At 58.0% G+C, this 11,916-nt stretch overlaps 1 protein-coding gene across 4 annotated transcripts in view; it reads left to right on the top strand.

The window, feature by feature from the left end:
- Positions 1–11,916, top strand: part of LOC107152123 (DAB2 interacting protein) — a 187,655-nt gene that overhangs the window by 85,034 nt on the left and 90,705 nt on the right. For 3 of the 4 annotated variants that reach the window (XM_048813149.1, XM_048813151.1, XM_048813152.1), the window contains exon 2: positions 5,002–5,105. The gene's annotated coding sequence lies outside the window, so the exon portion shown is untranslated. Of the gene's footprint in view, positions 1–5,001; positions 5,106–5,132; positions 5,247–11,916 lie in introns of those variants that run through there. The other variant, XM_048813150.1, reaches the window with a different exon arrangement.

Raw genomic sequence — 11,916 nt, 5'->3', positions numbered from 1 at the left:
TTATAATATTTATTTATTTATTTTTAGTTATCGGCGGACACAACATCTTGGTTTGTATGTGGTGCTGAGGATCGAACCCGGGCCGCACGCATGCCAGGCGAGCGCGCTACCGCTTGAGCCACATCCCCAGCCCCTTAATTTTTTTTAATTGATTTCTTTCTAAATCTTGGACTGGTCTAGGACCCAGCCAAAAGGCGGGAGATGGTATCTGCATTTTCCTGATCACTGTTAACAGCCACTGGTCCCCGGCCGGCACCTGCTCTCTGCTCACCCCGCCGGCCCCTTGTGCCCCGACCCCAGCATCGCCGCCTGCTGCTTCCACCTGCTCTCAGGCATTAAGTCTGGACAGTGCGCTCCGACAACTGAAATGTGGTGTCTTGTCTGGAATTACAGGATGTTCGTTGGGCCTCCGTGTTTCCATGGGAACAAGTAACAGTCATCCTTCATGATTAGCTGGTATCCATGGCAACCAAGCCAGCAGCATTTGAATGAAACCGATTTTATTTTATTTATTTTTTGCAAACACATGAAGGTTAAAATGCATCTCTCTGGCTGTGGCTTCTAAGAATAGGAAGGCAGCCTGGTTTTGCTGGTAGAGTGGAGACTTTTTTGACCTAGTAGAAAGGGGATCCAACATCAGCTGATCCCAAGATGCAGTTTTGCCAGGTGGGTGCCTGGGAGGTCATGTAGAGGTCACGTAGTGAGACTGAGTTCAGCAGAGACTCCTGGACCATGCTCCAAGGTCTGAGGGAGCCTCACGAGAAGGTGCTGGGTCTCCCTCCCCATGATCCTTTCGCACAAAGGCCACCTTCATGCTGTGTGATATTAGCAGATTCACTTAACCTCTCTGGGATTCTGTTGGCATCAGCTTTGCTGCTAAGTCAAAGGAGAAAGGCCGCAGTGCTTGGGTCTAGGTCTCTGAGGTTCAGTCCCCGGAGGCAGAGACAGAGCAGATAAGACCCAGGGCTTCAGCCCCCTGCCTTCTCTTCCTGTGTAAATAGAGGTCTTTTCTTCTATTTGGGGGTTGGTGTTGGGAGTGGAAGTGGTCACTGCTCTTACTCCTGACTCACTGGATTGAGGATCAATCAGAAACTCAGAGATGGCAGGGTTGGCCTGGGGTCACACAGCAGAGTCAGGGCTAACTCCAGTCCCCCCCCCCCAGGACTCCGTGCTCCAGGTCCCCTTTGCCTTCCCTGAAGCCCTAAGGTTTGGGGGATCATTTGAGGGACTCTCGGCAGATCCCCTCACTCCCTGCCTGGAGGACGCACAGAGGAAGTCACTTTTGCCTCTTGAAACCTCAGTTGCCTTGTCTGGAGGTGGACTCAGACTCTGCCCATAATGACACTCTGGGCACGTTCTGGCTGCCCCAAGGTCCCACCAGTGGGTGTGCCTGGGGTCAGACTGGGGTGATTTGAGGAGGGCTTACCAGGGGACTGTTTCCTGGGTGGTGGCAGGTGCAGGGAGCCCCTAGGGGCAGTGCCCAGCGGGGGCTGCTCCACGGAGGTCCTCAGAGGTGCCGAGGGGGGTCCCAGGAGGTGAGTGCCTAGGAGGCAGGGCTGTGTTGATGGGGCCTTCCATGGAGGCGGGCAGCCAGCCCTGGCGATCTTGTCCCTCCTCTGGTCTCCTGCCAGGGCTCCCCACTGGCCAAGTCCCATGGAAGCTAAGGGTCCAGGACTCAGTCTATACGGTCAGCAGCTGGAGCAGGAGGCCGGCAGGGAAGGGTGCAGATTGGCCCCGGGGCCATACCAAAGTGACCCCGGAGGTATCAAGGTCCCCCCTCAAGTTTCTTTTGGGGGCCTGGAGGCCGAGAGGCCAGGGAGGAGCGCTGGCTGCTTTGCCTGGGGGAGAGTGGGCTTCTCTCTTACCCGCAGGGGCCTTGCACACTCGCACACTCGACAGGCACTCCACCCCTGAGCTGCAGCCCGAGCCCCGAAGGTTCTTTCTTTCTGAGATTCCCCCTGCCCTGGCCCAGGACTCCAGGCTACCTTAAAGCTATTTGGGGAGCACCCAAGAGGGTCTTTGCTCCAGGATATAGTGAACAGGTCCCTTTCCCTCTGGCCTCAGCTTCACCATCTGTAAAACGGGAGATTGGACCAAGCAACCTCTGAGGAGCTCCTGGCTCTGACCCAGGAGGGAAGGGGCAGGTTCTGGGCAGGTTCTGGTCATCATCAGTCTGGGCCCCAGGGGAGAGTCAGCATCGCTGGGCACCTGTGCCCTACCAGGTGACACCATGTGCCTCTTGCCTAGAGCCATCAGGTCCACCTGCCATGAAGAGGAGGTGAAACTGTAGCCAGGTGTGTGCAGGTGTGTGCGTGTGTGTGTGTGTGCGCGCGTGTGCGTGTGTGTGCGCGCGTGTGCGTGCCTGTGCAAGCCTCTTGGGAGAGGGAAGATGGTTCTAAAGGCTCCTGTGGTGCTCTGGGGGCCGGCCCCAGCCTCTACTGTCCTGGTGATCCCAGGGACCCTCTAGGCGAGGCCTGACTGCCCACTGACTTCCGACTACAGCGGGGACTGATATTTACTGATGGATGATGAGCAGGTGACCAGACTTGACTGAGCGCGGCTGGGTGCCTGGCCTGGGAGGCTGGCAGGAAACAGAGCCTTGCACGTGGATGGGACCCAGTGGTGGAGGTGACCTCACGGTGGCTTGGAGGTAGGAAGACAAGGGGCAAGTCTGCCAGGCTCTGATGTGGAGAGGGGGTGAGTCCTTCTGCCCCAGAGTTGAAGGATGACTGTGTTCCCACGGGAGCTGTTCAGGCCACTCGGCCGGCTAGGGAGACGTGTGGTGAAGGTGTGACACAGGGCAGCCCTGCCTCACGGAAGGGAAGGCCGGTGAAGTCGGTTGGCAAGAGAAGCGCCAGAGGGGCGCCATGGAGTGGCCCTGGGTGCCAGGTGAGGGGTGTGCTGTCTCTGAGGGCACTTGGGTCTGGCTGCGCCTGGCCCGTCCTGCTCCCTCCGTCCCTTGCCCTTGCCCTGGAGAGTGGCTGGACCAGGGGTCTGCTCCAGATGAGGCTTGCACCATGAGCTGCATGCCTACTGTGTGTCAGTCCCCTGGTTGGGCACTGGGACATGGAGGGGCTCAGCACTGATGTCCAGACACCTGGGCCTCATTCCTGTGGCCACCTCCTGGCGTGTCACCTTGGGCTAGGGACTGCCCCCCATCTTCTGCATCTGTCCTAATAGGGGCGTCATGTTCGCTTGCTACCACAGTGCCTGGTGCGTGGGTGGGACCCCGCGGTGGAGGTGGCCTGCTGTTACAGAGCACAAGAGGACATCTCCCAGGGAGAGGTGACGTGCACTGTCACAGAGCACTTGTGGATCCCCTCCAGGTGGTGATGACAAGAGCTGCGGTGGATTACAGGGGACACGCCCCAGGTGGTAGTGATGCCTGCTGTCTCAGAGCACAGGCAGTGCCGAGGCAGGCTGGGGGAGGAGAGAGAAGGCAGACAGGGAGCGTGGGCAGAGATTTCCTAGGGAAACCTCCAGAAGAGTGGGTGTCTGGCGTGTGCCTGGCAGAGGCAGTGGAGGAGGGGTGGGGACGGTGCGGAGCAGAGGAAACAGCCAGGGCTGCACGGGCAGCAGTGGGGACCGGGGCTTCTGCAGGACGTGGTCCAGGCCTGGGTCGATGGCTTCGCCTGCTTGGCCGTGGTCCAGGGCTTGGGATCGGAGCCTGTTCTAGTTGAAGTCCTTTCAGGCTTCTGGGGACCCCTGTTTGGTTACATGGAGAGAACGGAGCAGGAAATGCAGCAGGTGCCCCCGGCCCCAGAAGCCAGCCCCCGTGTGCACCCTGTGCTTTGCCGTGACTGCACCATCCTCACCTCCAGTGTTCTTGGGGTGGGCTGGGGGTGTGCACTCAGCACCTCCACGAACAGGAACATGTACATTCACCTTGCTGGTGTTTCTCACTCTGCACTCCTGCGTGTCCCCAGGGACCAGGGAAACCCCCCCACCCCATCCTTTTCAGACTTCCTTGTGAGTCAACAGGTCTTTCCCGAGCACCCACACACACCACGCTCCAAGCGGGGTGCCGGGATGTGGAGATGCAGCCGGCTTAGGTGTGGGAGTCCGGAGTCCCACGTGTGCGCATGCGTGCACTGTGCAAATGAGGGCTAGACCAGAGGCCCAGGCCTGGCTGTTGCTATAGGAGCCAGAGGGGGCTGAGAGTGGTGGGCGGAGGGGGTCACCAAGGGTCTCCGGAAGGGAGTCCTCTGCGGGAGCCACTCCAGAGCAGTAGAAGAGGCATGGTGTGGGGGACCAGTGAGGAAGCAGCCAGGCTGGGCCGGCCCAGGAGGTCATAAGTGGGTGTGGTCAGAAGGTGGCTGAAGATTGTCTTGAGCTGTCACCATGTAAAAGTCCGAATATTTCGTACCTACAATGCTGTATGACCATTGCCACCACCCATTTTTATGACTTTTCCATTCTCCCAGACAGAAACTTTGAACCATTCGGTGACCATTTCCCATTCCCCCCCCACCCCAGCTCCTGGGAACTTTTGATCTATTTTCTGTCCCAGTGCATTTGCCTATTCTAAATATTCCCCACTGAGGTGGAATCCATCCACATTTGTCCTTCTGTGTCTGGTGTGCGTCACTTGGCATGATGCTCCTTCAAGGTTTGTCCACGCTGTGACTCTCTTCTGAACCTGATTCCTCTGGGGCAGGCGGCATTCCCTTGCATGTGTGTAGCGGTGTGTTTATCCAATCATCTGATGATGGACACTGAGTCGTGCCTGCAATTTGGCTGTCATGTACAAAGCTGCTCTGAACATTTGCATGCACGTGTTTGTCCCCGTCCCCGTTTTCCCTTCTTCGGGGTGTCACACGGGAGTGGAGCTGCTGCCTCGGATGGTAATCCTCTCTTTAATTCTGCTGAACTTTTCTGCTGCCCCACTTTATAGGGACCAGTTTGTGGGTTGTGCGTGGCTGGATGCGAGTGGCAGGGAGGCCTCCGTGGATGTGCTTTAGCTACCGGATGTACTCACCTCCTTTCTCCCTCTCTCGACAGAGTCACCCCAAGAAAGGCCCGGCTCCCGGCGCAGCCTGCCCGGCAGCCTCTCAGAGAAGAGCCCCAGCATGGAGCCCTCAGCTGCCTCACCGTTCCGGGTCACGGTAACTATCTCTGCGTCACCACCACCACCGACACTGCCACCAACCATCACCACCTGGCCCCGGGGTGCTGCTCTGCGACCCCGTGGTCCCCCTTCCTGGAGCATCATGGACCGGGAGAGCGTCCAGCCTCCCTTGCTCTAGGTATCCAATCCCTTGGCTGCTCCCCTCTCCGTGGCTCAGCCCTGCCCCTGGGGCCACATGGGTCCCATCCTTCAAGGGAGGGGTCAGGTGGAGGACAGGCATCCCTGAAGGCCACCAGACATGGAGCGCCCTGGCCCAGGAAGAGAAGAGATTAAGCTACGTCCCCCACACTCCACGCTTCCCCACCCTGACGGGGCGGGTATCGTTTGGGTGTCTTGAGGTCTGTCATGTGGTAGTCCCTGGCCGGTCATAATTCAGTTCTGTCTTGGTGGGAAATAAAATAATTCTGTATTCTCCAACCGATGATGCCTTAGAATTGACAGATCACAGCCTATATATTATAGCTTTGGAATTTAGGCCATTCGCACACATAATTTCTTTTCTTTTTTACAAACTTAAATGACTTTGTGGAGACAGACAGAACCCAGGGACCCCCTACATCGGACTTTGTGCCTCTTGGTATTGCCACACAGGCAGACAGAGGGTCGGGTCCCTTCCCTCCCTCATTCACCAAGCACAGCATGTGACCCTCTGTCCGATGCTGTGGCGGGCACGTGGTCTTCCCCAGGGAGCCCAGGTCTGTATCGGAGCTTCTGTTTGCCTGTGTGATCATCCCCTCTTTCACTGGAGAGTTGTGGCATGCCTGTCCCATGCCAGGCCCATGCCGGTGGTGGGCTGAGCGGAGACACAGGTCAGGAGAGCACCGTGGACAAAGCCCCCTCATGCTCACTCTTGAGTTGACCAGGGAAACAGGAAGCTTGTTTGAGGTGGTGTGGTCGGGAGGTGATGTTTGAGCTGAGGCCCACGGGCCGAGGAGCCGGCCCTGTGGCCGGCAGAGGACAGAGGTGCGGGGAAGAGAGTGGCAGACTTGGCTGTACCCCTGACTCGGGGACTGCAGGGGAGCTGGAGTAGCTGACTGTCCCAGTAGGTGAGAGAGGGACTCCCTGGAGCTGACTTTTGAGCTAGGTCCTGCAGGATCAGTGGAAACTGGCTGTTGATAGAGGCAGTAAGGGGACTTGTGATGACATGGATGTGCTGAGGGATGCTGAGACACTGGCTGGGTCTGGTGTGAGGGGACTGAAGGGCTGGTGTGAGATGAGGCTGGAAAGCAGGCTGTGACAGGTCAGGTGGAGCCCTGCCCAGGACCGCTGACCCATCTGCCTGTTTATATGGCAGAAAAATGCTTTGAAGATGGGTCCTGGGGCCCCTTCAAGCTTGTGGCTCGCTGGGCCTGGGCATCTGCATTTTACCAAGCTCCCCTGACAGGTGGTGCAGAGTTCCGGGCCTCTGGCGTGCAGGAGGAGCCTGTGCTGAGAGCATTCAGGGTCATGCCTCTGGATATGGCCAGTAGGTCCCTGGGAACTCATCTAGGGTGACACCCATTCCCACCCACTGGAGCAGAGGCCAAATCCCACCCTCTCTGGTCTCCAAGGCCACAGTGGGCAGGGTGAGCCTTCAGGGGACCTCAGGGCACTATGGATAATAATCCAGTAGTCCACTCCACTGATTGTTCACCTGCTGCGTGTGGCTCTGTCCTGCATCCCTCATCTCCCTGATCTCCGACAGCCCTGCAGTTGATGCTTTGGTTACCCATCTTCCAGGCGAGGGAACTGAGGCTCTGCTAGGTTAAGGCACTTGTCCGAGCTCCAAGTGCTAGTAGAGGTGAGAGGCAGAGCTGTGACTGGGAAAGAGTGCGCCTCCTGGGGCTGAGGAGGAGGAGCCCCATCAGCAACCTTTCTCTGCGGCTTCCCGTTCTTTGCTGCTCTAATAAGCACGCCAGCACACCTGAGTTGCTGGAATTTGCAGCCCTGTAATTGCCAGCGGGGCTTGGCGGGTTTCCCGTCGTGGTGTCTCTGCTCGGTTTCCTGGGTGGAAACTACCTGTGGATCAGAGTCAGAGATAGCCTGCCAGCCTCTAGCCCCCAGGACTGCACCCACAGCCCACCTGCCCAGGGAAGGTCTGCAGAGCACCTTTAAGGTGGTCATTTTGCCCACTGCTCATGGCAACCCTGTTGGTAGGTATCATAAATATCACCATTTTGCAGATGAGGAAACTGAGGTTCACAGAGGTGAAGTCATTTTCCTGGTGTCACACAGCTCCTGAGTGATAGGCAGGCAGAAATGCTGGAACAGTGGGACATTTCAGCTTTGTGTGCATCTCTGGGGACCTTGGTCCTTTTTCTGTGTTCAGCAGTTAAGGAAAGGGGTGTGAACTGAGACTCCATCCTGGGCCAGAGGCTTGGAGCTGGGGGCCCTGGAGAGCTTGAGTTTGGGGAGCTGGGTTCTAATCTCGGCCCTTTCATGAACTGCGTGGCCTCCTGAGGCACTTGGCCTCCCTGAGCCTCGTATCCTCAACAGTGACATGTGGAGCTGGCAACTGTCCTGAAGACTCACTGTGAGCGTGCCACCAGGCTTGACCCCATGGTGGTGCTTGACAGATGAAATCCAACATTCTCATTCAAGTCACGTTTCCCTTTTAGACCAGTAAAGATATGGGGAGGGCTGGGGCAGGGGCAGAGGATGGTGTTTGGGGGAAGCCAGGTGAGCCGGGCCCGTGTCCTGGGGACAGACCTGCACACAGAGCCTGTGGCAGGGCCAGAAGCACAGCCCAGCCCCGAGCTTGTTCCCCGGCTCCATCCTCACGAGCTCGGCAGCTGCTCTGTGTAGACCCCGAGGGAGCCCGGGGAACGTGCTCTTGCCTGGGGGAGGCAGGAGACACCACAGCATGTACCCGAGTCACTGCTGTTGCTGCTGTCATTTTAAACCCGGGAGTGAGGATGTCACCATGTCTTGTGGAGGTGCCCCGTTGGGAGACCTTAGTTCAGGGGCTAAGGTCTCTAGGTCTCCTTCTGTTCCCTGCGCCATGAAAACCAAGGCAGGGAAGGCCTGGACTGGTCAGAGGTCATCTGAAAGTGCTGGAAGCCTGGCTGGTCCCATGCACGTGCATCAGTGCAGACCCAAGCCCCTCTGAAGGGCATTGGTGATCTGGTGCTTGTCCCCCTCTCTGCCCCTAGAGACTTTGTGACCAGGGAGAACCTCATTTCCCCTTTTGTGAACTAAAGGGGATGGACTTTGTAAGGCAGCATGTGCTTTAGGCATACAGTAGGTGCTTAAATGTCCTGGTGCAGCCCGTAAAAGAAAGGGCTTGAGGGTCAGCTGACGTGACTTTGAGGCCCCTGCATGGCCTCAGACCTTCATTGTGACTTGGACCAGATGTGGACCCTTCCTGCCCATCTGGTGTAACTTCCTCCTACCTACAGGTGGGGTTGGGGGACGGGACAGTGGTTCCCCAGGGCCACAGAGGGCCAGGAGACTGGCATGTACCCACAGGAGCTGCAGGGGACCTTGGGTTAATGGGAGGATGCTGGAGGGTCTGGGAGAGGCCTCCTGCCTTCAGCTCTGAGGCTGTCTTCTCCTGGGAGGGAGGGAGGGAGGAGGGCAGGGGTCAGGTGGCAAGTGAGGCCCTGGATCTGTAGAGACCACGCCTCTGGGGCCCCAGAGTCCCTGAGCAGCGTGCTCCCAGGGATCCCAGTTTGCTGGGGTGAGGGGGGAGCTGGTGACTCTTCTGGTCTCTGGAGAGTCCCTCAGCCTGCCACCTTCCCAGCTGGGCTGTGGGCAGAGTCCTTTCCCTTCCTTCACTTGCCCCGCCCCCTCCCACCCACCTTGAGGCGCTCCTGCCGGTCTGGTCTGGGTGGGGGGGTGGCAGAGGCTCGGGGAAACTTGTCAGCCAATTGATCCCTTCTCGGGAAGTTGAAAGTGGAGAGTCGTGTTTGAAGGTTTAGCTGAAATTAGGTCTCAGGGCTATTTTTTGCGAGATGGAGAAGAAAAAGTGTCAGAGAGGGGAAGGCCCAGGGGGCTGTCAGGAGCTGCAGATGAACTCAGTATCAGGTCGATGGCAGGTGCTTCGGCACACAGGTCTTTGGTTCTTTTCAAGAACTCACTTTTACCAGGTGCTTGGTACTGAGGCGTGACAGGTGTGCCTGGGGTGCTGCAGGAACCCAGAACAAGGGGTCTCTGCCTGGGGAGGAGGGAAAAGAATTCCTGCAGGAGGAATCTTTGAGGCTGGACTTTGAGGGATGTGTAGGAGTTTTTCAGGAACAAAAGGAGAAGAATATTTCAATTCGATGGATATCTAACTGAGCAGGAGCAAGCCAACGGCCCTGAGTGATTGTGATCGAGGTGTTGGATGGGTTGGGGGCATAAGGGAGAAGGCCTGGGGTGAGAAGTGAGGGGCTTTGGGGTGGGTACTAAAGCCTTTGCATTTCTCCAGAATGCAGGAGCCACAGGGGCAAGGCTCCTGGTGAAGACTGAAGGGTGACCCCTGGCCCAGCATAGAAAGGCGGTCAGAAACGATCTGTCCAACCCTCCCCACACCGAGGAGGCAATGAGGCTCAGAGAGGGGAAGGTCCTTTCCCAAGGTCACAGGGCCTGTCTGGGGCAGGGCCTGGAGCTGAGCCCAGGGCTCACCACGCCCCATCCTCACTGGACATCCGCCACCTGCTCCCGAGTGGGCCTTCCTCCGGCTCCCATCACTTCCGGGCAGTGGGGGGCTTCCTGGAATAGCCCTTTGTGGGTCCCAGTGCCCTAGGAGGCCCCGATGCCTCCTCCTGCTCATTGGCACAACCCCATCTCCTGGCCCTGGACCCACAGCTTGGTCGGGGGCTGCCTGTCAGAGGAGGGTTGACTTGTGGGACAGGAGAGCAGCTTTCTCTGTGGCACAGTCCCCCACCAATGCCCCTTCTCCATGAAGGCAGCTCTGGGTTGCCCTCACGCAGGGAAACTGAGGCCCAGGGAGGGCAGGCGTGCCAGGTCCCCTTCGGGGGCTCCCTGCACCAGTCTGGACTGCCTCTGGCATCTCAAATGCACCACCCCTTGGGACACATGGACGCCTGTGGCAGGGCAGCTGTGCTGAGCCCCAGGCTGAGGCCCCACACTAGGGATCCCAGCACCCACTTGGTAGTATGAGGAATTTGCCCATGAGACTCATGTCCCTTGCTCTGCTCTGTGCTAGGAGCTGGACTCTGCTGACCCGGTGTCTGGCAAGTGGTCAGCAGGTGAGAGTCGGTGGGAGAACGGGTCCCAGCACCCTCAGCCCCTCCAGCCCTGCCTTCCCTGGGACTTAATTGTTAGCAAGCTGTTCAAACCTGAAGGGACAGTCCCTGTCGTCCGTCTGGGCCTGTGTTCTGTGGGAAGAGGCCCCTTTCTGTAGGGGAATGTAGGAGGTGGGGATGTTGTCACAGGCCACCAGATGCAGGAGCTGTCCAGGGTGGCCAGGGCAGGAGTGTGGGCCAGGGATATGGGAGCTTCCCTATTTGGAGCCAGGCCAGAGTCTGAGCCAGGCCAGAGGTGGCACTGTGACATTTGGCAGGGTTGGGGGCTGCCCACCCCTCTGATAATCAGGAAGGTGGTTTTGTTAGCTCTGCTGTACGGGGCTCCTCTCCAAGGCTCTCGGAGGAGGGACAGGCCCCAGGTCCTACGACTCCCTGGGTCCTTCCTGGCTGTGAACTCACTCACTTTCCCTCAGCCCTCTCCACCTTCCTCCTTTCTTTCAATAAATTTTTAATCAGTGTCAACCATGTGTCAGGGCCTGTGCTGGGCACTGAGGATACACGTAGGATTAAAATGTAGTTGCTCCCTGCAAAAATGTAGAGGGGTTGGCTGGGTTTATAATTTCCAGGCAGGGAGAGGAAAAGGATATTCCAGGCCATCACGACAGCCCCTGTGAAGGTCAGGAGATGAGAAACATCAGGAGTAACGGAGAGCAGTTTGGGGGCTGAGGTGTGGAGAAATGGCTGGAATATAAGTGAGAGGAGACCCATGACAGTGAACAGAGTAAATAGAATATGAGGCTGTATTAACAGAAGTATGGAGTCCCCAAAGAGGGAGTTGAGATAGACCAGAGTCCATCAGAGCAGACCTGGGGTGCAGAATGTGCTTCACCCAGGAATACACCGAGCTAGCAGGACCTCCTTCAGTGGATAGAGACTGGAACTGGGGTGGCAGGTTCAGGATAGGTTCAAGCAGGTGGTTGGGAGCCCTTCCCACCCCAACACCTGGGCTTAGAATGTCCTTGCTGGGGGGGGGATGTTGAGGGCAGAAGTGGGGGGAGAGCTCACTTCCAGGCACCCTGGAATCTCTCTTCTCATCCTGGGTGTGCTAGCTTGGCCCAGGGGGGTGTGGAAAGGGGAGGGAACAGGGAGCCCCCGTACCCTCCTCTTCTGCCCTGGGGTCTTCAGGGGCACCTCCTAGACCTTCCTTGAAAGCTCCGTTTCCCAGCCCTGCCCTTCAAGGCTCAGATAATCGGATCCTTGTCAACTGTATTCTGTACTAACGGGGGCCCAGGCAGGTTCAGGGCAGCGGGCGGGAGGCTGTCGGGGGCTCTGCCTTCCACTCTTCACTCTCTCTCTCTGGGCCCCAGCTTCCTCCAGCAGGACTCGAATCTTGGCTACTGTCCCCTCTGTGATTCAGGCAAGTTGCCCCGACTCTGAGCCTCTCTTTCCCCATCTATCAACAAACACCGGAGCCATGAGCGCTCAGTACCTGGCCCAGGGGAGGCACAACCCTTTGCTTGCACAGGGGTGCACCCCTGCTCAGTACTGCCCCGGAGCTCCAGGGAACCTGAACACCCCCATCTTCACCGGCTGCCCCACAGCACCATGCCCCCCCCCCCA

This window comes from Marmota marmota, unplaced genomic scaffold (genome assembly GCF_001458135.2).
Source record: "Marmota marmota marmota unplaced genomic scaffold, marMar, whole genome shotgun sequence".
NCBI lineage: Eukaryota > Metazoa > Chordata > Mammalia > Rodentia > Sciuridae > Marmota > Marmota marmota.
Note: the sequence above shows the minus strand (reverse complement) of the source record. Positions and strands in the feature narration are given on the sequence as shown.